Here is a 4,941-nt window from a genome sequence, read left to right on the forward strand (position 1 = left end):
AATAAAGNTAGTTCCAGCCTACCAGTTCTTCTCGCCCACGTGCATTCACATCCGGGACCCCTAATGCGCCTGCTCCGAAGTGGTGATGGGGCGGCCACTGAGATACTTGCTNCAGCTAGTTCCAGCCTACCAGTTCTTCTCGCCCACGTGCATTCACATCCGGGACCCCTAATGCGCCTGCTCCGAAGCGGTGATGGGGCGGCCACTGAGATACTTGCTCAAGTGACCAGAGTACACGGGTGAGACAAGACCCTGCGCACCTGCTCTGAGCCTAACCTGATGTGTTCCCCAGGGTCTGATTTAGGGGAAAGGAAGAAGGGGGGAGAAGTACTCCTGTTGGAAAACCAGAAGCACAGATTTTGGCGAACTGGAATTTGCACATAGACATGACTGAGTGACTCAGCTCTCCGCTCAATGTTGTCTCCAACAACTGTCCCACTGGGGATCATCTGTATCTGTTGGCTTGACTATGAAAGGTGCCCACGTCCTTCCCACACGATGCCCAGAGCCACCCCTCCTTCTTATGCTGTTTATGCTGTCGGGATTCAGTTGCAGACTAAAGAATCCACTGCAGTGGTTTATAGAGAAAAGAGTGTCAGGTACTTTACACAGTCATCTGAAGAGAAGCAAGCTCTAGGCTGAGCTTCCAAAAGCAAAAGGCAACTAGGTTAATGTTATTTCAAAGATTTCTAACATTAGAGAAAAGACATTTAAAAATTAAATTAAAAAGTTAACTAACAGCCATACAAATCTAAATTTGAGGTGGAAGCATCAGCATAAACTGCTTTTAAAAAAAAAATTAGTTTCTAGGTCTGCCCACTAAAAAGGCCTAGAAATGATTAGCGATCTGAGAGCAGCGAGCACCTTTCCACGGGTTGTATTCTCCCAATGCTATTTCCCCACCATCAAATAGTTGATGTGGGAATAAATAATTCTTCCAATAAACGAAGAAGGAATGAAAGAAACAGAAAACCACTGTTTTGACTGGGTAGTTCATGGGACACCTACTGATTAGATTATCATCAAAAACCAAACAGCCCAATATTATGTGCCTCCTGATGCAAGCATCCAATGCCACCTACAAAGTATTCGCGCCCCAAATATCAAAACTGAATCCAATCAGGTTTCTAGACCCAGCCACCAGCCTGCAGGGAATACGTGGAACTACAGCACAGCTCCACGAGCAGGCGCCACGGGACTGCAACCCACCAAATCCGCACGGTGGAAACATCACAGGACAAATGACCCGGTTTCTTCAACAAACAAATGGGGGAGGGAAGGGGGATGGAGGGAGGGAAGGGGTAGGGAAAACCTACAAACTCAATGAGACGTGACACACATCAACCAAAGGGATGGCCGGCCTTGTTTGGATCCTGACTCAAACCAAGTTAAGAAAAATACCACTTAGGAAATTCTAACGGAAATTTGTACACTAATGTTAAGAAGTTATTGCATGTTTTGGATATAAGTGATACTGTTATAGTTATGTTTTATTTTAAAAATAGAGTATTCATCTTTAAGAACTCATGCTAAGGTATTTGTGGGTTAAATGATACAAGCTTGTTTGAAGTGACCCAGCAGGCACAGGGTGGGTGTGATGACATGGGGTTGGCCGTGATGACATGGGGTTGGCCGTGTGTGCACCATTTCCGAAGCTGGGTGACAGGTGCATTGTGGGTGGAAGGGGGTTTTGCACTAGTCTCTGTTTTTGTATGTTTTTAGTTTTCCACAATAAAGTACTAAAATATCCATACCCAGACACTGTTGCATTCCGTGACTGCCAGCACCCCGACTCTGGTGGAGACCCCCTCGTCCATCACACGGGGGGGTTCGCTGTCCCCTTGCTGGTGTCTTTCCTCCATACCCCGNCTGTTTTGACTGGGTAGTTCATGGGACACCTACTGATTAGATTATCATCAAAAACCAAACAGCCCAATATTATGTGCCTCCTGATGCAAGCATCCAATGCCACCTACAAAGTATTCGTGCCCCAAATATCAAAACTGATTCCAATCAGGTTTCTAGGCCCAACCACCAGCCTGCAGGGAATACATGGAACTACAGCACAGCTCCACGAGCAGGCGCCACGGGACTGCAACCCACCAAATCCACACGGTGGAAACATCACAGGACAAATGACCCGGTTTCTTCAACAAACAAATGGGGGAGGGAAGGGGGATGGAGGGAGGGAAGGGGTAGGGAAAACCTACAAACTCAATGAGACGTGACACACATCAACCAAAGGGATGGCCGGCCTTGTTTGGATCCTGACTCAAACCAAGTTAAGAAAAATACCACTTAGGAAATTCTAACGGAAATTTGTACACTAATGTTAAGAAGTTATTGCATGTTTTGGATATAAGTGATACTGTTATAGTTATGTTTTATTTTAAAAATAGAGTATTCATCTTTAAGAACTCATGCTAAGGTATTTGTGGGTTAAATGATACAAGCTTGTTTGAAGTGACCCAGCAGGCACAGGGTGGGTGTGATGACATGGGGTTGGCCGTGTGTGCACCATTTCCGAAGCTGGGTGACAGGTGCATTGTGGGTGGAAGGGGGTTTTGCACTAGTCTCTGTTTTTGTATGTTTTTAGTTTTCCACAATAAAGTACTAAAATATCCATACCCAGACACTGTTGCATTCCGTGACTGCCAGCACCCCGACTCTGGTGGAGACCCCCTCGTCCATCACACGGGGGGGTTCGCTGTCCCCTTGCTGGTGTCTTTCCTCCATACCCCGCCATTCCTAGCATCGTGGTCACGTGCTCAGACCCTTGCAGTGGGTTCTCATCTCCCCTAACATGCCCACAACACTCCACTGACCTCCCTCCTGGCCCTCCCGGACCTCGTCTCCTGTTTCTCTCCCCCTCATCACTGAGCTGCAGACACTGCTCGCACCAGGCAAACGCCCCCCTAGGGCCTGAATGGAGAGCTTTCCTCCCAGATGTCCATCAAGGCCTGGAGGCCTACCCTGAATCACATGTATTTTGGAAACTGTTATTCCCCGTCTTCGGCACTGCTCATCCCCTTATCCACCCCACTTCGCTTTTCCCCCATAGCACANCCATTCCTAGCATCGTGGTCACGTGCTCAGACCCTTGCAGTGGGTTCTCATCTCCCCTAACATGCCCACAACACTCCACTGACCTCCCTCCTGGCCCTCCCGGACCTCGTCTCCTGTTTCTCTCCCCCTCATCACTGAGCTGCAGACACTGCTCGCACCAGGCAAACGCCCCCCTAGGGCCTGAATGGAGAGCTTTCCTCCCAGATGTCCATCAAGGCCTGGAGGCCTACCCTGAATCACATGTATTTTGGAAACTGTTATTCCCCGTCTTCGGCACTGCTCATCCCCTTATCCACCCCACTTCGCTTTTCCCCCATAGCACATCACTTCAAAACATACTACAAAATTTACTTATTTATTACACTTCTTGTAACAGAAGGAAAGTTTCATAGAGATGACACCTTCTGTGTTTTCTGCTCACTGATAGAGCCCGAGCACGTACAATTGTGCCTGGTACACAGTAGGTGCTTAATAAATACTTTTTAATGAATAAATGATCTAGTTCATTGGAGAAAATCCTGTCCTCCCTGTGATGGGTGAGATCGATGTAAACAGTCTACCAGCATGTAGCAAGCTGACCCCGCAGGGGTCTTCCACGCTATCGAAAGCTCAGGTTTGGCCCCCATGTCTGCCAGTGGCCAATCTGGCCTTGGCAAGCCTGTGTTTTATAACCGAGCCCAGACGTCACCTCTGCACCCCTGTCAATGCCACTTCATATGCAGTGCACCCTCGAGCAAACACAGGGGTCTCGGCGGAAGGGGCGGACTGACACGCAGCCCCGGTGGGTTAGAGACCCCCGTCCGCAGCAAGGCCTGGACAGCTCTCACACAGGACACAAATGGTCTCCTACTCTGGGCCCGTTCACACAGGCCCACCCACACAGCTTGCCCCTAATCATCCCGTTGTGTTCTTTCCCGACCTGCAACCACATGGCCCCTGCTCACGGGTTAGAGCAGACTGGCCTCTGGGTGAGTCGTCTTGCAGGCAACGCGGGCTGAGGGGTGTGCGGCCAGAAGCCCTACGGCCCGCAGAGCTTTTCTTCACCCTCCTTTCAGGATGCACCCCTCCCGCGGATGCTGGTAGATTTAAACCACGAGAGGCTCCTTTGTCGACCAGCCACAGGGAGCTCGTCGCCAGGCCACTGCTGCTGGCTGAGAGCAGCGTGGGACAGCGGGGCAGGTGCCAGACCACCCGGACACCGCGTCTGCCTGCTCGTGGAATCGGCCTGGACACATAGCAGCTCTCGGTCAACGGGTCAGACGACCTCCAGCCCAGGTCTCTGCTGTGTCACCAACAACCCGGCCTCGTGCGACCCATTTGAGTTTTCTCAAAATAAACGGTAGTTACTTGCAAAGGGCATAGGTTTGCTTCAAAATCCTCAGGTCATTGAGGGCTCTTCCCCACGAAGGCTCGCTGCAGACTTCAGCCAGCATCCCCGTCAGCCACAGCACGTCTGCACCCTTAGGGTACGCTGGGTCATAAAATCCAGGGACATGCTGATTGCACTATAGCCGGAACAGACAAGAGGTGCCTTGCTTGCCCAGGGCCACTCAGACACGCAGCTTTATGGGTTCTCCGGTGATGGAGTCAGAGCAGGGCAGCCCATCGTGACATGCATTGCCTCCCATGTCCAGTGGCATACCCAGGGTTGGGCTTCTCTCTGAAGAGAACGGGAGTAGCCACCAGCCTGCGTGTGAAAGGACGTGTTCAACATGTGACGGGGGTGGGGGAGACTATTACACTGCGAAACCCAGAAGGGGAGGGATTGCATGTCCCAAGAATTAAAAGAATTTACCAACGTGTAACAGTCCAAACCTGAATATTTTGCCAAGGCTGGGAAACCAGGGAGAGAGAAGATGATTTATCTGGGGCTCA

This window comes from Ailuropoda melanoleuca, chromosome 8, assembly GCF_002007445.2.
Source record: "Ailuropoda melanoleuca isolate Jingjing chromosome 8, ASM200744v2, whole genome shotgun sequence".
Classification (NCBI taxonomy): Eukaryota; Metazoa; Chordata; class Mammalia; order Carnivora; family Ursidae; genus Ailuropoda; species Ailuropoda melanoleuca.